This window comes from Fringilla coelebs (genome assembly GCF_963513975.1).
Source record: "Fringilla coelebs genome assembly, chromosome: 3".
NCBI lineage: Eukaryota > Metazoa > Chordata > Aves > Passeriformes > Fringillidae > Fringilla > Fringilla coelebs.
The window spans coordinates 51366779-51388486 of record NC_140030.1 but is presented as its reverse complement, the minus strand read 5'-3'; the positions used below and the strand labels follow the sequence as shown (position 1 = coordinate 51388486).

Genomic DNA, 21708 nt, shown 5'->3' with positions numbered 1-21708 from the left:
AAACTTCAGCCTACACACAAACTCTTGTCCTTTATGCTTCCTCTTTCCATTACTGCAATTACAGCATCTTATAAGCTGTAAGAGGCAAACTTGCTCTTTCTTCTGAAATACACAAATATGGTACCAATTTAGATTGTGCACTGTGTAATTGTATTGATCTAGAGCACTTTTCCCTACTTCAGTATAGGGAAAGTACAGTGACGTAAAAAAAAGGTGCCTATGTGGAAGAAACAAAGATGTGATGTTAAGGTGGATGGAGTACTTTATCTAACTCACACTTACATCAGTGGGGACATTTCCAGGATCTCAAATGAAGTACAGGGGTAAAAGACGGGGATTTTGTACAGGTTTGGACTAGCAGCAAGTAATTTTGTGTTCTGTGAAGCATCTTTGAAACCTGAGAGGATGCACAATGACTTAATCCTCCTCACACAGCCTCAGCTGAACATGAAAGATATTGGCAGACAAGATTTCCACATTGTAGAACCATATTTGAGTAGTTTATCTTTCAAAAATGGATGGAGCTTATCAATTTGCACATTTTTGCCATTCCCATACACAGAGAGAGGTGGGCTCTACATCTGAACAGATACTGGAGGTCAATTCAATTTCCGAACCCATCATTGCAACTATTAAGCTAAACAACTTGTGCCATAAGCATCATCTGCAGTGAAATATGTAAAGAAATGACATTTCATGAGTTCTTTTACCAAGGTTAAAAAAAATCCTATAGCTACTTGGTAGGTTATCTTATGCTTAAGCCAAATTTGCTTACAGTTGCAGTTCTTTCCTCTACCAGAAACTTGCATAAGGACATCCTCCTAGTCTCAAAAGCAATTTCACAGATGCAGAGAAAAAACCCCAAAACTTTCAATACACAATGTTATTAATATTTATTGTTAAGCATTTAAAACTCTAAATCTATTCTAAACATTTAGGAATGAGCAATAAATGAAGATTGTTTTGAGCAGCAGGAATTTAAAAAAAAACCAAAAAACCAGAACTGTCTGTATTAATGAGTCTTAATTAAGCAACTTTTCCTCAACAATCCTGACTATAAGTACATACTGAAATACTTATTTGCAGGACTGCTCACTATGTTCATTTCCCATGTGGAATCTCTAAGAATTTAAGTTAAATGATAGAGTGTAAAATAATCTGCTGTAATTAAGCTTCAAGTATTAATTACACAAGTTTGGTTGCTTTGATAACATACATTTTCTTCAGATCTTCAAATACACCGAGTACTTGTTCTCCTCAACAGAGTAGAGTTCCTGTTTCATTCTTTTCTTCTGGGACATGGAAATGTAAACCACTGGCATAATCAATAGATTGGTCATCTGAGAGGCGTTCACTACACGTACACGACTTTTCACCTCACAGAATTTATGTGTGTGCTGAGAGGCAAAGAACAATGCTTTTGCCTTCAAAACTGCTCAGTCTGCAATGCACTGGCAACATCTCTACATACCTGAAGTGGACAAGAAAACAATGGCAACAGCTGTGGTAGGCACAAGGAGAGAATTCCACCAGCTTGCAGAGGATGAGACAACAGTACCATGGAAAAGAGAGGTGAAATATGGCAGCAATGAGGCTTGGCTTTGGGAAGATTGTGCTATCATTCCAGATGTCCTGTCACTTGGCCAGATGTCTGTCAGAAACCAACACTCTGCAAATTCACACACCTCCACAGATTTATGGTTTGCTTTCTGTTACACATCATCTTAGTATTTCAAATATTCACACAATTAAGAGGCAGCAAATGTCAATTGTTTCAAGACAGAACCTGCTCGATATCAGGAAGGTGGTTTCAGGGAGCAATTTCTGGATATCTGTAGCAAATCTACCCTGGATTTGAAAACTGCTTTCAATCTAAAGAGCTGAGTGGGAGGCTCAGAAGGTAATTGATAATGTTGAGGAGGTAATAAAAAACCTGAAGGAAGAAAAATCTATCAAAAGCTATTAAACAGAAAAATATTATGTCTTGCTCAAGTAACCCATGAGCTGCTGAGCACAGAGGCTATACAGCAGAAAGCACCTTCATGTGTTCATAGTGTTTTCCCATATTTTTGACCTCTCTCAGCAACAAGACATTCACACTAAATACCCATTTGATAGGAACTAGATCAACTGTTCCCAACTGCTCTGGACAAAAGTATAGAAACAAAAACAAACTCCCCAAAAGAAATCCCCATAATGTCAGTTCAAAGCAAAAGAAAAACTTCCTTCCCATAAGAAAAAGAAGTCCAAGTCATTTACTCAACATTGGTTTAAGAAAACATACTCCTTTCTGTGACAAGGCAGACCATCAAGTTTCTAACAAAAAGAACATCAAGTTTCTAACAAAACAGAACATCAAGTTTCTAACAAAAAGAAGACTACAAAAAATATTTTTAATTTTGATTTCAACCTCCAGAGCTGGTGTGTAAGATAACCTCCAACTAGCCCCACAACAATCTCCTGCAGAGAGGAAGGACTATTCTCTCCTATGTCAAGAAGTCTACTGTGTCTGCTGATTTTCAAGAGGTAGAAAGCAGAATTTGAAAGTGGAAAATTACAAGGGTATTTTGTGCTAATAAGCCATCAGCTTTCTGATGAAAATGGGAAAGGATCTTATTAACGGTTCATTCAGTTTAGTTTTTGGCTTTTTTTACTTCAAAGAAGGACTAGACAATGAAAAAGCACTCTAAAGACTGAAAGAGCTCAATCAGAAAAAAATCTAAGATTATAAATTTTATCTTCCTATTGAAATTGTGTTACCCTTTCACTTGGGATAAACTCTGCTTGAATGGTAAAATGGAAAGTTTCACAGTGCACAAAGACATGAAGAATACATAGTTTTTTCCATACTGATAATTCCACAAACCCAACCACTCTGGGTTGGTGGATGCAGAGGCAGCCCTGCAGTGCTGCCCTTCTGAAAGGGCACCAACACAAGTAACCAAACCTTTTAATAGTGCCTTTAAAAGTCTTTAAAAGCAAGATGATGATGAGGAAACTTAAAAGTCAAATGTCTCAAAGAATGAACACCTGCCTTCCCGTCTACAGAGATATCTTGGGTAACATCTCTGACATTGGGCAGTCAAGAGCAGGAGATGACAATTTATATGATGCCTCCACCATTAATAAAGCCATCGGCATAAATGTGAGAGCTGAAGTCAGCAGTTCCAAAACTAAATCCCTCTTTAAAACTATGACAAGAAGGAAAAGAGGTCAGATGCTCAGAGAGACCCCAGCTGCAGGATGTGGTCACTTGCCAATATTAAACTAAAGCAATCTGCTCCCACATGGGGGTTCTCTGAGGGTTAAATTGCATTTGGAGGTGAGGGGAAGGCAGTCCCAGGGAAGACAATTAATCATATCTGATCCCTAAAGAGATGCAGAGGGACAGCAGAAGTGCAAAAGGAGTTTCTTCAGTCTTTATTCTTGCATTGTGCAGGGCAGACCAAGGTGCTGCAGACCAAGACATCTGCAGCCCAAGGGTTTCCCTAGCACTCCCTGGAACAACAGTATCTCTGCAAAGAGCAGAGGAGAAAAGCAGGAATCATTAAACGCCAACCCTAACATCTGCATACATAATTATAGCTTCATTCAATAAACAGGATTTTTACAAGTGTTTTGCAATCCTCCCTGCAAGATTCCTTGCTGCTATCAGTAGGGGAATGCAATTTTACATGTCGTAAAAACACGGTATTTATACCTGCATGTAGCAAATAACAACAGTAAGATGCTGATATTAGATAACTGGTATTAATGGCAGAACATTTAGCCTGAAGCCTGGATGAAAATCCTCAAGAGAAGGGTCTTCAAACACTACTGCCCTCTCTAATTTCATGTCACAGCATCCTGCCTTGCCCCCACGCAGTGTCCTGCAGAAGAACACTGGTGTCTGTCAGCACAAGGGTATCCATCAGACAGGCTCTGTAACTGCATTTGCTAATGCTTCTTTTGACCTCACAGGCTGTGACTGACCACGTGATATTCCACTTCTGGTGTCACAGAGATCAAACCTGAAATAAAACAATGGAAGAAAGCCTTGGCACATGGGGTATCACATGGATGAGAACTGAAGGTCACCTGCAGACTCAGTGTGCTGTGACACCAAACCTCAGGCAGTGTGGTGGTGTTCTTGCTCTTCTCTCTGCTGTATATATACACCACTGAAATGGTCGGAGATTACCTGTGCAGCTTTTAGCAGACTGTAATTCTGATATGAATTCACCAGGTATTTTTCCCAGTCTGTCTCTCTGTCAGGTATGCACAGCAACAACATTCTCTCTGTTCATTTCAGGAGTGAATTCTTCCCTTCACCTATGCTGAGAAAAAGGATGAATGCTTGTTCTGAACACAGCCCACATGTCAATGCTCTATATAAGCATATGGTCAGGGCACACATCAATTAACCATGCAGCTTTACAGTGACAAGCAGGCAGATCTATAGATTTTTTTATTTGCCCTTGGTATGGAGTACATCTAAAAAAAAGCAGGGCCAGTGTACCGCTGTGCAGCAGAGATCCCTCTGAGAGGCCGCTGTAGCCAGGCATGATTTGTAACAGATGTTCTGATACATATCAGAAGCCAAATTCTCCCTAATTTACCTTCAACTTCCACAAGGCAGACAGGTACTAACACAAAACTCTATCCTCCCAGACCTGGGTGGTCCATTCCTCAGGTCTTGATGAGTTGTGGGTCTAAGCTGGCTAAAAATACCCTGTGAGGCAGGAAACTGTTTTTCCAAGAGCTATTAAACAGTTCTTCTAAGGATGCACTGTTTCCAAACAAATGCATAAAACCCCCTTGAAACAGAAATAGGGCAGGATGCATCTCTCAGAAAGGGACACATGGCATGGGGCCTTAAGATTCCCTGTATTCAGCCAAGTTCCTTTCAGAGTCTTATTCAATATAATAAAAATATTCACGCATAGCAATTCAAGCATGTCCATTCCCACTGAAGGATGTCCAGGCTCTACAGTTAAATTATCATACAGTGCTTTGAGTTTTTTCTGTTTGTCCTTAGTAATGTTTTGCTTCTCCAAAGAATCCTCAGGGCAGCAAGAAGGAGAGGAGACACCAGGTATTTAGCAGAATTATCACAACTGTTAGTAGCACAAAAGCTACTCTGCCCCAAATACTGTCAGTCAGGGGTTTGTGCCTAACCCTCTTCCTACTAGATGCTCTTAGGATCTATAAAGTTAAACAGTCCTACAGCATCCTCTCAGTTTCCATGGTCACTGAGTTTCATGAGCTAGTAATTGTCTCTTTAGAGATATGTGCTTTGATCACATCTGGGAGCTGATTGTCAAAATACTAGATATTTATAGGAAAATTTTATCTATGTGAAGAAAAAGGAAGCAACTTCTACAAATAAACTACTCTACTGAAATTTTGATCTTTCAGCTACAGAACTGAAGGCTGAAAAACAGACATCAGATATCACAAACTGACACAGATAAAATAACCTAGTCAAAAGAGAGTGAGCTGCAGGTACACACTAAGTCCTTTACTTGTGCAAGTGGCAATTTTATCTGAAATTGTAAACGACTATAAAAAGAAAAATCAAAGTCAGGATTTACTAATAGCCTCTCTGAGATTTCATGCAACAAGAAAATGTGCTGAACCTACATATCCAGGAAAGCTGTATTTAGTAGAAGGTGGTTATAGATTGCTAACAAAGTGACCCAAAAGAGTTGAATGGACCTGGAGTCAGAGGCTGTAGGGAAAAACAAATGGAGTGAAAAAACATTGCCCACTGTGTGCAGTGTCAGAACCCTTGCTTTGTGCAGCATGCCAGTACATGTTTCTGGGATCATAAACATTTCACAATGAATTTCTTTTATCACATGGTAGGCACAGCTAAATCCAGGGCACATCACTCATTCTCCTCACTAGAGGACACGACAGCTCAGTCTTTCAAGAAGCCTCCCTGGTGACACAGTTGTCTATTCTGTGTTTTGAAGGCCTCATGTCACAACTAAGAAGGCAATGTTTTCCCATTTTAGCAGGGACAAGCTGGAGATTAATGAGAAAAGCTGCTCATACCTCAAAGATCCCCAAAGGAAGGATGGCCTCCAGCCACAGAAGAACACTGACAATGGAGGATGCTCCACAACCATCCATGTCACCAAACCCCATGGTGGAGGGGATCTTTCAGGTGCCATAGCCTAGATTGTGCCACAAAACAAGTCTGACAGCCAGATGTGGCTCATCATCAGGGTGAAGTAAAGACTGAAGATGAGCAGAAATTGTGGCCACAGACAGCCACAAATCCACCAAGCCGAGGTGGAGGTGGGAGGCAAAAGCCAGTGGTGTTTATATCCTTGGATACGGTAGCGCTTGCTATGCTGCCTGGAGGTACTGTGAGCCCACACATCTATGCTTTGTTGAAGCTCATTCTGGATTAACTGGATAGCTGCCCTCACCCTTCAGTTCCAGGGAAAAAAAAAAAGCCGAAATGGAAAAAAATCAGGGTTACATGGTAAAAATGTTTCTTCAAGATCAAGTTATGAAAAATAAGAATGGCTTAAATGAATTTCTGAAATAGAGGTAATCAATTTGGTAGGGTAATAGAAAAGCTCTTTTGACCTGTTTGGCTTTTTTGTTTCTTGGTTGTTTTTTTTTTTAATTTTGAACCATCCATCCCTCTAAAGCTCTGAACAATTCCTGCATTATCTCAGTAGGCACTGCTGATTCAAAGCAAGGATTAGTCACAAATCTGTGCCACCCCAGAGCCATTAAAACAGCAAGCTGGTGGATGGGAAAAGGGCATATGCATCTGATAACTAAGATGACCTTTCCTGCAGATGTTCGTGTTTGATTACCAGTATCTTTTCTGGATATACAGTTTCAGCAGTACACTGTAACGTCCCAGTTCTTCCTGAATTGTGGAGACAAAAATAAGACAATCTTTACCACACCACAACCGTGCTGCTTATGAAGTGCAAAATTGTGCACAATCACCGAAACAATTTTATTCTTCAAAATAATGAAGATACTTTAATAAACCCTATTAAACCCAAGCAACAGTACCAACCGCAGCATTAAATTGTTGAATACGGAGCAGTTTTCCTATGGGAAATTTATGACCAAAGGAAATATTCTAGCTTTGGTATTTTTATAGCATCCATTCATTTTTTAAGGGAGGATGGAGCTACCCAAGATTTAAAATGATATTCAAAGTGTCTTCTACCTTGAAGAAGAAAGTAACCTTCATTGGCATACTGTGCCACAGCCCCCAAAAAACGAGACGACACCTGGGTACAACTGCTATTGCCAAAGTACATTCATTTAGTCAGGCACCATTCTCCTCAACAAACATCCTGTCTGTTTTGGTTATGAAACAAAACCATCCTGAGCTTTAATCTCACTCCTCTGCTCAGTAACATTGATGCCCATTGTCAAAGTGTACAGACAAGGGTCCTCAAGCTCTCTGCACGTGCCACAGACCTTGTTCCCTGAGCTCTCGCTGCTCTGTCACCTCAGCTCTGCCCCCCTCTGCTACTGGTGGCTGCTTCCAAGTAAACATCCTGTAAACTCAACATCCAAGAGAAGAAGCACAGACAGTTCATGAGCTGTTTACTAGTGACTTATTACCAAGTGCAGCATGACCTGAGGGAAAAAATAAAATAATTAACTGCTATTTTTGTTCCTCTAATTTAGAAAATGAGGGCACAATTTTCTCCAGAAAGCAAATGCCACAGAATTATTAGACAGTGTTTCCTGGTATTTTTTTCACAGTTTAAACATTCAAATTGGAGTTGCAATAAGTGTTTGTTGAATGTTTAGCATAGTTAAACTCTATTTTTCTCTAGAGAAGCATCATTTCAGATGTTATAGTTCACCAACAAACTCTCAGTGCCATATTTGCGCAGAGTGGAATTTCTCCTAGGATCTACAACTCCAGAGCTACACTGAAACACATTTAACAATATAACACACTGCAGGTCCTCTGCATCTTCCACTTGCAAACAAACTGGTGCTAAACTCTGTCATATCCCAGCAGCGCTCTCTTCTCAGCTTTCCTTCCTCCTCATCTCAGCTTCCCTTCCTCCTCATCCTCCCCCTCTAAATTCAGAGACACAAATCTACAGAAAACATGCCAAGATACTTTCTGAAGAGATGCAAAAAGGAGAACAGCATCGTGTGTTTTCCTCACCCAAAATAAGCTTATGTGCCTTTTATACAGTTCATACGCCTATTTTCTTAACAATTTTTGAAACTCCTGTACTGATACCAGACAAGAACAAGCCATAATATTCCTTCCTCAGTTTCAGGGCTATTACCCCCTGAGGATTTCGCTCTTCTGAACATTTCCAGAACATCTCCAGCCTTTCCCAAGTTCAGCAGTGGCTGTGCTGGCACTGTGCAAACACAGCTCGCAACACCACTGAGCTGTTTTTAGCTCCCATGCCGCCTGAGGCTGAGCATCTTCCCCCTCATCACATCCCATTTAGTGATGAGCCATCTATCCTCATGCTTCTGAATGCTACATTCTCACTTAGAGACGGAGCCTTAGAAAGACATGCTCCAACAAAAGAGCATGTCTCTATGTGTTCTGCTGTCGAGGCCTTTGCCCCAAAACCAGAACAAGGTCTCACCCTGTACCTCTTTTGTTCAGTTGTATAAATAGACTGGACCTGCTGTCTTGCTGGAGCAGCTCAGACTGGCACAGGAGGAGTGAAGCCAGATCCCCCTGCCAGCTCCTGGTAAGACATCTGAACAAATATCCCCATTCTGGGAACAGCTTGACTTCACATGGCAATTACGTTCCACCTTTGAGGGGCTCCAGCTTTTCTAAGCCTGAAGGCTGGACTGCCTCCCCTGCCACAGCCCCAACCAAGGGATCTGCTGCCATCCTTACATCAAATGTGACTCCTGTCAGATGGCAGCTCGGGCTGTCAGCCTCGCTTCTCCTCCCCCATGAAACACTGACGCTGGGAAGTCGGAAACTGGGATTACGGGAGACATCCTTTGCCCCGGAGACAGCACTGCCAGCTGTTATCTTTGCTCTCCAGTTCTGAACCAGGAATAGAGCAGTAACAAAAAGCAGTAACTCAATCCTACACTGAAAGACAGCCATACAGAAAGGCCTGGGCTGGAAATCCCAGCTTTTTGATGGCTTTAATCAAATGCAGCAGCACTGGGAGGAGAGGTGACAGTAAGCATGTGGTGAGAGCGAGCGAGGTGAGGTGAGAGTGGGGAGGTAGTGAGCCATTCAAATTAAAACTGACCTTTTTAAAATTTGCTTTGATTCACCTCTAATCTAACATGCTTTTACCTAAATTCTGAAAAGGTACAGAAATGAGGCCAAGATACAGATTAAAAAAAAATTAACCATTCCCTCTCAAATATATGCCTAAGAAAAAATGCATAGTTAATATTTCTAATAAGGATTAATCAAGCCGTTAAGCCATAAAAAGCTTCATTTAAAAAAAAAAAAGGTGCATCTCTAAATCTCATCTTTCAGTTCTTCCAGAGTCAGGTTCTAGGTTTTACAAAAATCTAAAGAACAAGCAACTTTTAAAATCATTAAGGTGTGAAGTTTTAATTGACTTTTTTGGTTGTCACAATCATGAGGAGGATATCACTTCATGCGGATGTGCAAAATAGATCAGCTGGATAAATTTGTTCAGCTTTCTCCTATGTTCTGTAGACCACCAACTGCTATGAAAGAGGCCTCCAGCTTTCTTCCTTCTCCCTTTATATGACAAAATTTACCTCTCTCCAATGGCTGGATTGTTAACCAGTCACTTAATTAACACAATGAATATACAGCTGAATGTCTCATTACATCCCTTTAAGATAACTAAGTTTCTGCAACAACATTCAATTTCCATGCTAAGATGTGTGAATTATTATAGTTGACTCAACCCAAGAAATTGCATCTCCTTAAATGGGATTACAGCCAGTAGGTTTCCATTTGGAATTATTTTAATACTCAGTAAAGCAAAATGAATCAGTATAATAATATTAGTATCATAATAATCTTTATTTTTTTTGAGCTTAAAAACTTGCTAGAATAGAACACACTGAGTCTCTTGTTCAAGAAACACACCATCCAATTTATTCTGTTTTACTTTGGAGTGTTACTTCCAGCTACCTGTAACTAATGAGAACCAGAAAGAGAGAAGGAACATAAAAGTGAGTTACTCATTAATAAAAGGAACTGCGTGGACAGCATGTACTCTCTCTTCAAACTGTAAATAATAAAACCACCAATTCAGAACAGAAAAAGCTAGCATTGCCTTTTCAGTGATGCTTTCTTCTTAAAGCATCATGCCTTATGATAAACACCTTCTATGTTCAAGTGGAGAACTTCCAGTCACATCAATGATAGGTTGCTTCCATTAGAAATTGGCTGAGAATTATTTTTATTCAATTTAATTCCTTCCACAATTCTAGCTTTTCCAGCAAACAAATGCAAGTTCAGGGGGAAAGAAAACAAATATTCCTTCAACCCTCACACACTCATCTTTTTAAGCTTTTTTAAGCTCTCTGAGGTAAACAGCAAGCACTTTTAGTGACAGTTTCTGAGTAATGATGGGGAAGAGAGGGGAAGTGGTTGAAAGCACCACTGGCTTCTTAATGCCAACTTTTTTATGTTACTCAGGGAACACATGTTCAATCACTGCTTATGAAACAGCTTTGACAACATGGAGAGGAGCTTTTTGCTTGATGTTTACTTAAATGAAACTCCATCTATTGTCGAAGCAATTGCTTATAGTTTACTTTTTGGCATGGTTCTTTAGTATTTTTTTTGTTAAGCAGAAGCAACTCACAGTCTTAATGATAGATTAGTCAGTGGTTGTCTTCTCTGGAGCCTTTGTTACTGAGAGGTTTCACTGCAATACAGCTCTTCTGAGAAGAAATTTAGAGAAAATATCAGAAGGGTGGTAACAACAGAATTTCTAACACCTGACCTTTCCAAGAAGAAAAACAAGCAAGACACATTAGAAGACCCCATCCCCACTTAGCGACCTTTCTTTTAAAGCCACAGTATTGCACATGATACCTACTTCCAAGAAAGCGGTAGGCTCAGTGCTTCATTTTGAGCACAGAACATAACTATCACATTAAAGCTTTAGCAAAACATGTTTACAGAAGTCCTTGCATTTTTATTATACTGTATTGTGCCTTGGAGAAAGCTTTTCTTAAGTGAACAAAGGCTGCAGCAGACTTAATTAGACTTGAAGCCTGAAACAGATCACGTCACACACTTAGAAATTGTTTTACAACACTGAATTTAACCATATCTAAGGCAGACTGTATTAGCAAGATATTTTAAGGCAGGGACTGCAAACCACTATGCTGCTGTTAGCATCTATTTGTTATTTCTTATTAAAGGTACTGTCAACCAGCCTTCTTTCAGTCTGTTAAATAAAGTTCCTCTTCCCAGTCATGTTTTCCATGCACAGATGGTTAACAAAGGCTTCACAGCAACTTTTCAGAGGCTCAGCTTTGAGCTTGGAATGACAGGGTCACAGGACAACTCTGGATGGGGCTCAGGATTCCCTGGTCCAGCACCAAGGTCAGATGAGGCTGATCACAGCTGCGCTGCCTTGGGGCTGAAACTCCCCAGAGCAGAACTGCCACAGCCACTGTGGTCAGCACACATCCCTGCCTCCTCAGATTCTTTTCCTTGTGCACCATCTGAACCTCTCTGGCTTCCTCCTCCTTCCCTGTGGTACCAGGGGCTGCTGTCAGCACCTCCAGAGCCATCTTCTTCCAGACTGAGCCAGCCCATCCCTCAGCCTTTCCTCATGGGGCAACTGCTCCAGCGATGACCATCATGTTTTTGATACTCTAGAAAATGGCTCCTTCCCTGGAGGAGAGTGCATCCTGTTTTGCAAGGAAACAGGAAAGGTGAACTACACTGATGCCACAACATCTGACTCCCTGTGTCCAGGGAACCACAATCCTGTGTCCAAGCCTGGCTCTGCTACAGACAGGGTTGCATCTTACCATCACAAGTTGTCTCTGTGGCAGCATCCCAGCAGCATCCCATCCATCCTCTGGAAGAAATGGCAGCAATTGCAGACCTCTGCCCAGCTCCTCAATTCCAGGGTGGCTTTCCTTCTTTCCTTTTTTTTTTTTTTTTTTTTTAAGAGCAGTATATAAAGCCAATCCTCAAAATTTCTATTCATACAAACTGTACAAACTGCAGAAAAACTTCAGCACTCCCTCTGTATTGTGGACTTAAATCAAGATGAAGTGCCATATGATTGCTTAACACTTTTTGTGTCATCTGCCAAAGCAAACAATGCCATCCCAACTGGCTAAGCCCTGAGAAATACATATACTTCAGGCAAACCATATCCTTCTGCTTGGTACTATGGGGGAAATTCTAGTTCAAACACTATTTTCAGAACTGCCTGACCACTCAGAGACAGAATTTCTAGGCATCATCTTCGCATCTTCTGCTTCCTTTAGTTCTCTTACCCACACAAACCTCATCCACAAGAGATGGAAGAGACATACCAAGGTATACTTCCAGGACAAATCTTACCAACACTATTTAATGGAAATTCCCTTAATTAAGAACTATAAAATCCATCTTTGTAGATAGAAATTGCTTATGAACAAAACATACCATGTATTGACCAGGAACTAAGGCTATTTTTGATGGAGGAAGGGTACAGAATCATCTCAATGACAATCTCTTTGTCATCACTCAGTGAAATACCACAGAGCACTTTCATCAGTTAGTATGAAATATTTAAGAGCTGCTAATGCTTCTGCATCTGTCTGAGCAAGACCAAAGTACCTTGTAATGAAGAAGACATAAAATATCAATGGGTCAGGTGCTCAGCTAAAAGATACAAATGACACAAGACTCCAAAGTAGGCAAAACAAAACTTAAAAGGGACATTGAGCCTGAGCAAAGGGCAGAACTTTATACAGACAGAACACCAAGTTATGTGGTGTTGAATGCTGCACATCTTCCAAAGGCATTTCAACAACTCCAAAGCTGCATTACTAATCACAGTTCCAAGTTGCTCAGGAGCCTATGGACAAACATCTGGATTTCCAATAAAAAATTGTGAATTGGTTGCAAAGGTAATTGAAATAGGCTAAAATAAAAGGCTACCCATTTGTCCATGGGGGCTGGAAAGCAGTATAAATTATTCCCTCTGTTTTGCCTCAGCAGGTGTTCAGAACTGCAAATATAAACATCACTGTGTACTGTAAACCCAGTTCACCTTCCTCTGTTGGATGGAGTATGTGGACAGGATGGGGAAAGACAACAGACAGCTTTGCTATTATTATATATGTAGTAAATACTGCTTAATCTGTAGATTAAAAGAAAAAGCAGCAAAAATAAAAAAGCAAGTTCTCCCTGATCTGCAACTGTTTTTCTGGGATCTTCCTAGAGACACAGAAAATGGAATATTTTTCATTCAGAGCTGCATCCTTGCAACACAACCCAGCACAGAAAATGACCCTACCTCTGGTTTCAGCATGGAAAGGTGTGTGCCACATACCAATTCAAAGACATACAGAAAACCTCTACTGCCTATATTTAGTGCTTTTTGTGTACAGGGAAGCCAGCTGAAATCCTCCTGTCAAAGTGCTTCAGCCTGGGTGCACCTGGCTAGAGCTCCACACCCCAGGGCTGCTCAAGGTCTGTCTCCCCACATACAGTGCAAACTTGACCCTGGTGAAATCATCACCTACCTTTGCTGACTGTTTTTTTTTGGCTGCAGTCAGACATGCTGCCTCAGCCACAGCTAAAACATGCGAAGGACTCCTGCTGCCAGCCCACCCCAGCCCTCCCCCTGGTCTCTGGGCAGAGGCCACACTCCCTCTCTGCAGAATGTCACCGCCCTTCTCTGCCCTGCCAAGGTAAGAGCGCAAGTCTGCACATCCTACCCAATCTTTCACCACAGCACAAGCTAAGCACTTCCACTGGCAGGGTTTTCAGATCCATACCTTGGATGCATTTGAAGCGAAGCAGACTGGGTAGCACCTACATACGATGCTGCATCCCACGTTTCTGGGAGCGATGCAACCACTGGTGAGAAACTGCTGTGGGAGTTGTCTCTGACACCAGCTGGGAGGCACCCAGCCCAGGCTGTGGGGTGGCAGCTACCTGGAGCACAGGGAGAGCCATGTGGGGCTGCCAGGAGGCCAGGTCCTTGCAGCAGGGAAGGATGTTTGGCCAAGTGCAAGGGGATGAGGCAGGGCAAGACCCCACATAAGTGTTCCCAGAAAAAAAGACATCACTGTGCACTTCTCTTCCTCTTGGTAATATCCAAAGAGAATAAACTCAAATGGAATTGCTATACAAACATGGTGGTGCTCTGTCTTTAGTGGGGAATGAAGGCTTTAATGTATATAAATAATTGTAGATGTAGAAGAGAGCTTTGTGCAATGTAAATGCAGAAAAATATTTTCAAAGAAATCAACATGATCCAGTGAGCACTTTATTATTTATATATGTACATTCATGCCCAGAGAGCAAGGCCAGTTGATACAATTTCTACAACAGGAAAAAACCTAGCAAATCAACTTAATACACAATTAAATCTTTCTAAAGAAAAAAATTAAAAATTAAAAAAAAAATCAACCAAACCCAACCACCTCAAAAAAACCTACCCCCAGTAATTTTACAGGGAGATAATGAAAGAGAAAAGACACGCAAGTATTGTGATGCTATTAATGCTGGCAAGACAAGAAAGGAGAAAATGGGCAATTACCCGTAAACACAGCTCCTCAGTTGTGTAACAAAACAAATAATCAGAACAAAAACCACCACTTAAAAGTCAATAAAAGCACATGTATTCATAAAGGTCTTGCTAGATAAACTCACAACACCTTTTCATATTTCTCCTCCATTATCCTTGACACAGGGAGAGTGTTACAGCATCCCGCTGTGCAGAAAAAGTGAAAGAGGACATTCAGATGCAGCCTTAACCAGAAGAAACAGCAGTGGCAGTAGGAAGCAAATTAAAGTCTAATCAAAAACTTGTAAGCATTTGAGAGAAACTGATTGTGGAAGAAGCTAGGCTTTATTGTGACCACAGTAATCGAGTGTTTGCACTGAGTCAAGAAAACAAAGAAAATTATTGCACCACTGGCTATCAACCCTGTATCAAGAAGTATTAAATTATGGACAAGAAAAGCAAAACATCAGCTTATGAAGTCAAGGAACGACAGTGTTTGTTTTCATAGCTCATTATCAGAAACATCTCAGACCTATTGAGCTTGTTTTGAGAGGACTATGGAGAAGAAAAGGCACAATGAAAACTTCCACAACTGTGCACTCCAATAGAGCAAAGAAATTGAAAAATATAATCACCAAGCCTTGAGCAGCAGAAGTTATAAAGCTCAGCATCCTATGGAGCACCCATACAAATTTTCGGATGTCTATTAAGCTGAATGCTTGTTACAGTGTTTCCTTCAGTGGAGGCATCAACCTCATCTCCCTGGCCACCAGAAGCCTTGAGGTTTGTAAAATTTCATCACTTTGAAATCTCTGCTCTTCTGCTTATATTGGCAGAAATTAATCCCCAAGGGTAAACAAAATACACCAAGGCAATGAGGGGAGCTATCAGTCAGACAGCATTATTATTGTTTCAGCTTCATCTGCTTAGGAAACCATGCTGAAATTAATAAAGTCAGGGCAGAAGGAAAGAAATAACAAACATGAATCTAAAATGGGAAAAACTTCTAAAACCAGAATTTTTAAGTCAAGTACAGAAGACATTATTTCACGTGAGGAAAGCCAGATTTGGGAGCTTTTCACAAACAGATCACCATTTCTGACTTTCTAGGATTTCTGCTAAGCCACACTCTTAGGCTGCAATGAAAATCAGGATGATCCTCTTGTAAAAACGCAAATGCCAGAATCTTAATCCATTCTAACACAGATGTTTGACTGTCTAAATACTTCTACCAGACAAGATCACTTGGATTTATTTTTGTAATTCTCCCCTTTCAGTGACGAGCGTGATCCCATGGGTCTGAGTGGCCAGTCTGGATGCCACAGAATGCAAAATATCAGTCCAAAATCCTGAACTGTTCCACTGGTCCCAAAACTATCTGAGAGAACGAGGTGCACCCTAGGGAGAAGCTGCAATGCACAGAGGTTCTTTGGACATCAAGAAGCGGAGAGAACACACCAATGTCCCTCGCTTTCCCTCCAAAGCCAGCCAAGAGGAAGCCACGCCCAGAGAACTGAGAGTGGTCCTGAGGCATCTTCACCAGGAGGAGAAATCAACAAAGTACAGCAAAAAGGCCAGCAGGAGTTCAGGGAACATATGATCTTGAGCTGGTGGAGATAACTGTACAAATGATTCCTCACAGATTTTTCACCCCAGGTTTTAGAAACTGAAGGAAACAGTTACATTCTGAAAGGCTCATTAAAAACCCTCATCAGTATAGTAACAAAAAAATATTATTTGTTATCAGAATAGTCAGTGAATGGACACAAGGGAAGAGTTTTGCACTTTCAGACAGATTAACAATACGACCTGACTGAGTTTCTCTGCATTTCATGACTTGCATCAATTTTTACATTTGTTGTGAATTTCAAGTTCATGCATATTTTTATAGCATACTGATGTGTTATGCTGTTTTGCCTTAATTTGTAACTGTCATGACACATCTAATTAAAAAAAAGAAAAAGAAAAAAAGAAAAGAGACTGGTCTCTGTTCCAACAGGATGCATTACAAAACCAAGGTACAGAACACTCTAATAGTACACTAAAGTGTGTACTTTTAGAAGTTATGTGAGTATTTATAGTTAATTTTCAAATTATCTTACTTAAATTTGTAAGTATTTGCTATCAACCACAATGTAATATTTCATAACCATCCTGGCATGCATATTCAAATTCAAAACTTCAAAGAGAATATTATAAGCTGAAACAAAAAAAACTCAGTAACTCAGACCATTCTCATCCCCATGACTTCTTCAGTCAGAAAAGGTAAAGTGTCATTTTCTTTCCTTCAGCTGTTTTTAAGGTCTCTGTTTTGATCAAATTTTTATCAATAAATGTTTTTTTTTTCCTAGATACAGAAGGTGATGAAGTTATACTGTATAAGTCAATATGCCCTGTGTATTTCCGCATTAACCCCAAAAGTACACAGTAATTTTATCCATTGCTTCAGGAATTTTTAATACTCTTTTACTTCTCTCTTTGCTAGAAACACTTGCCTGCTCTGCAGAGTCCACAAATAACTTCAACAACTGCTAAGAAGCATCATTTATAACTTGACTAAGAAACAATTCTCTAATGGCAAACATTCTATGGCAATCAGAAAGAAAAAAAATCCTGCCTCGCATGTGATCTAAATACAAGGACATTCCTTGCAAACACAGAAAGCTGAAAGTCGGTGATGTATTTTAACTGGTCTTCTAGGAATATATTTTGCATCCACAAACTCCATGTTAGTTGTTCATTATCGTGTCTGTGCAAGTTAAATTAAGGATTTCATGCACAACGGTTATGTTTCAAATATGTGTTGTAGTATACCTAAGCAGTAAATTACTCTCTAGCCTTCGTGTTGTCACCACTGATTAATTTCACCATATAAAAATAATTTCTGGAAGGAGACGTGCTTAAAAATTGCACCTGGCGCACTTCTGATTGCTTTTCTGCCGGAGAAAAAGTCATTTCAGTTTCCTTCCCGATGAGAGGCAGCCTGTGTATGACACCAATTAGCGGCTTCCCCGAAAGGTTAATAATACCTGGCGCTAAGAAACATTAAGCCTGGTCAGTCGGGAAGCATCCAGGGCAGGGAGGCACAGGCAGATCGCCCGTGACCTATCCCGAAGAACGCCTGGGACGCGGCGGTCGGCCACGGGACATCACGTCCCCAGGACCACCCTCCCCCGCAGCTTCACCGCTCCTCGCCCGCCCTCTGCTCCAAACTTCTCCCCGTTCCCTTCGATGCCCGAAGGGCTGCCCAGGGCCGGGACGGACGCGCACGGTACCTGGGCACTCCGCGTCGCCGGGAACGCTCCGGTTTGCGGGCGCAGGGCGGGCGGCCCCTCCCGCGACCCCACCGCTCCTGCGGGATGTTCCCGGCCGGCAGCCGGCCCGGGCGGCCGACCCAGCCCCGGCAGCCACGGCCGGGCGGAGCGGGACCCGCCCGCGCCTCTCGCCCCCCGCCCGGCCCCGGCTTCCCCCGCCCGCCGCCGCCGCCGCCCTCACCCGGCGCCGCAGGTCCCTGCCCTCGGATGGCGCTGCGCCGGGAGCCGCGGCCGTGCCCGGGGGCGGCGGGATGCCGCGGGATGTGGTGCCGGGGTGCCGCGCCGGGAGGCGGTGGGAAGCCGTGCCCGCCCCCCGGCGCGCCCGTCCCCACAGCCCGTCCCGGCGGGAGCAGCGCGGGGGCCGCGCCCCGGGGGCTGCCAGGCCCGGAGGTGGCCGGCGTGGGGCACCATTCCCCAAAACTCCGAGCAGGGCTGGTTCAGGCTGCCGCTGCCGCCGGGAGAGGGGAGCGGGCTGGGACCGGGCTCCGTCCCCGGCAGCCGGCGCAGAGGGACGCACCTGCCGAGGGTCCCTGTCCCCCGCGGCCCTCACGGTGCACAGAGCTGCCCCGCTGCAAACTGATGTGGGGGGAAGGAGCAGGTCCCGGTGCCCTGAAAACAACAGGGATACAGCTCTTACCTGGAGCTTTGCTGACTTTACTCCCTTTTCTTTCTCCTCTTTTTGGCTGCAGTCCCTCAAACTGCACCAGCAAAATGACACAGGACATCCTCCCACTCCTGCCCGACGCAAGCAGCGAGCGTGTGACAAAAAGTTGGCACCTGGATGTAGCCATATGTGACCCTTTTTGGCTCCGAGCCTTGTTACATCGCACAGGGAGAGGCCGCGGTGCAGCTGCACGCCTCTGTCAAGGCTGCTGGCCTCTGGGACATGCCTTCATGCAGGAGTTTGGAAAAACCCAGCCTTGGCCTGGAATCAGCAGTCTTAGCTTCCACTTTAGTTTTCCACTTAAAATGGTGCCCTGTGAAGAGTGCTGAAGTTCTCCGTCTTAAAGACTGTGTTCAGTGGAAACACAAAATTAACATCTTCAGTCATATTCTACCAAATGATACCAAACTGGCTTTGAAAGCTTTTTAAAAGATCTAGACATTTTAAGCATAGCATAGATTCGTTGGTTGTTTTTTATTTTTTTAAAATTGTACCAAAAGGACTCTAGATTATCTATTTAGAAATCACTTTAAACAGTTTTGAAAATCACACTCTGATCTATCAATTTATATACATATACATACGAGACTTCATCCAGCTGTTTCCCTATATCCAGTCAGAGCCAAATGAAAAGAGAATCTGCACAGAGATTTTCAACTTATACTCAGAAACTTTCCATTTATATTCTGAGAACTGGACAAATGCAGATAGAGGTGGGTATCTTACCTGTGCTTCTCAGTGTTTACACTACAAACCATGTCAAGCTTTTAATCATATTTATTTATGATAACAAATAAAGAGAAACAGAGGATTAGATTTTTATTCCATTTTGAAAATGAGGTTGGCTTTCATGAACCTGAAATCCCTTGGTTTTATTTCTTACATATTTCTGGCGTGACCTAGAATACTTAGGATCTATTTTTAAGATTATTTAAGCCATGTTGTTAAAGTAATCCTATTTACAATGGGAACTTTAAACACCAAATAACTCAGGTGATGGCTTAGAATTGGTTGATTATGTTGCATTTTTATTAGATCTTTCCAAATGTCCTCTTAAAGTACAAGAGCTGTAGTTTGGAGTCCTGCCAACACTCCCTCTAAATATTTTTCTTAGAATATAATTTGCTGTATCTCCTTTAATGATTAATTTCTTTGCAATCTATTTCATTATTTGGGCAGATGGCTTGATTTCTCAAAAAATCCTCTTAAAACTACTATTTTTATCTTAATGACAAAAATAACTGGTAGGTGTCTTTCCTTTTCCAGTTTATAAGGAAGGTTTATTCAGAAGAATGATTCTGCAGTTATTCTCTCACAAAGTTAGTAGTTGTACTATAGATTTACATTCAGCAGAAACTGAAATCCAGTGTGCTGGTCACCTTCAGGGCTTTGTTTGTGTGAGAACAGGTGAGCTAAGGAGAATACACAGGTCTTAGTGCCAAGGTCATGTCTTCTGAGGGAGAACCCAAGCCGTGTATCCCTTCAGGCTGAGGCAGTGGTAGGAGTTGTGAGGTAGCAGGAGATGCTCCTCACCTTTCCTGATGCGGCTGGCATCTGCTGTGTGCAGGTGGGACTTCATGCGTGGGGTTTGGAGCAGAGCCCTGCAGACACCTGCTCTGAATCTGATCCAACACAAACGCCTGGAGGAGCCACTGATGCCTAGGAGTGAGATGATTATTCCATGACAACAAGTTTTTCAGGGATGTGTGTGTTCCCAGTGTGGCACTGAGAGAAAAATCCTTTCTGCAAAGGAGTGAATCAGATACCTTAGTGGTGTTCAGCAGTGGAAAACTGCTTTGAAGCAGCTGGGATCAACTTATTTTCTGCTGTGGGCATGCCGTGACAGAAATGTGGAGCTTCCTACTTTGAGTCACAACTGGGTATCTCTTTCATTTCTTTATAATAAAACTACTATTTCTTTATTTTAATTTCTCTTTTCTTGAAGCAAAATCAGTCACTTGAAAAAAAGATTTTGTATTTGTAAGTCTTGCTGAGGATAATTTCATATTGTACCCCTGTGCAATTTCTGTATTTTCAAATATCTGCAGGATTAGGAAAAAATCATAGTGTACTTTAATAATATTCATGCCAAACCTTTCTTTATATTATATTGTACTTATTGTTGGGAGTTTCAGATTCCCAAAGACGCTTCTAATGAAATCAATTGCTGTCACAGGAAACAAACCAGTGAGGAAAATATTGTAGATGACTGCTTTTGAATTCCAGTTGAGAAATTTATGAAGGAGATTATGGTTTTCTGTGGTGCCAAGGAGACAGGGAAAGAAGTCAGTGGCCCAGATCCTTGCTAGTCCTGTGACCATGCTCCATGTTCCACTTGGCATCCAAAATTTTAAAGATAAACAGGACATAAGTAAAGTAAAAATGAAACAAAAACAAGATTCAGACTTCTATGACTGTCTTGCTCTCTGCAGTGGGCACTGGCAGTTCCGCCAGGAGGGGAAGGGGATTACACCTGGGGAGCAGTGGGGAGCTGCAGGGGCACCATCCTTCTCTGTAGGCCACCTCAGTGGGTGGGCCGTGCAGAAAACTTCCTGCCAATGGCCCTTCCCTGGGATAGAACTTTGCTGAGTTGGGTTTTCATAGGATCTGAGCAGCTGTGGAACTGGATGTAGCAATGTATCAAAGGCTGAAGCTGCCCTTTAAGCTGGAGACAGAACCTTGCCATAGTAAAGGCTTCTGAACTGTCCCCCTTCATCTCACTCCTAGGCATCTGATTTTAGAAAGCTGACATTTTGGACTCCTTAAAAGCATCAACTTAAGAGGTGCAAAATAAATCCAAATTCCTTGGGGGAAAAAAAAAAGAGAAATATTCTTAGATAAATAAGATGATAAATAGAAGAGATTTTAAATAGAGGAGATTTTATCTGAAGGTAAAAGACATTTTTCCAGAAGCAGAAGTTATGTGCAAGCAAGGAAGCTTACACAGATCCGAAAACTAAAAACCTAGGCTTAAAAACGCAAATGAAGAGTTTGTAGAACAACTTGCTAAAGGCAAGTATAAAAGTTACTCATAAAACCTTAGACCACAAGAACTAGGAAGTTCTGCAGA

General features: G+C 41.9%; 1 protein-coding gene across 1 annotated transcript in view; it reads right to left on the bottom strand.

Moving 5' to 3' along the window:
- The window catches only part of PKIB (cAMP-dependent protein kinase inhibitor beta), a 52885-nt gene extending 34707 nt beyond the window's left edge, over positions 1 to 18178 (bottom strand). Inside the window, exon 1 of the mRNA XM_084202033.1 lies at positions 18156 to 18178. The gene's annotated coding sequence lies outside the window, so the exon portion shown is untranslated. The remainder of the gene's footprint in view (positions 1 to 18155) is intronic.
- Positions 18179 to 21708: the final 3530 nt, after the last annotated feature.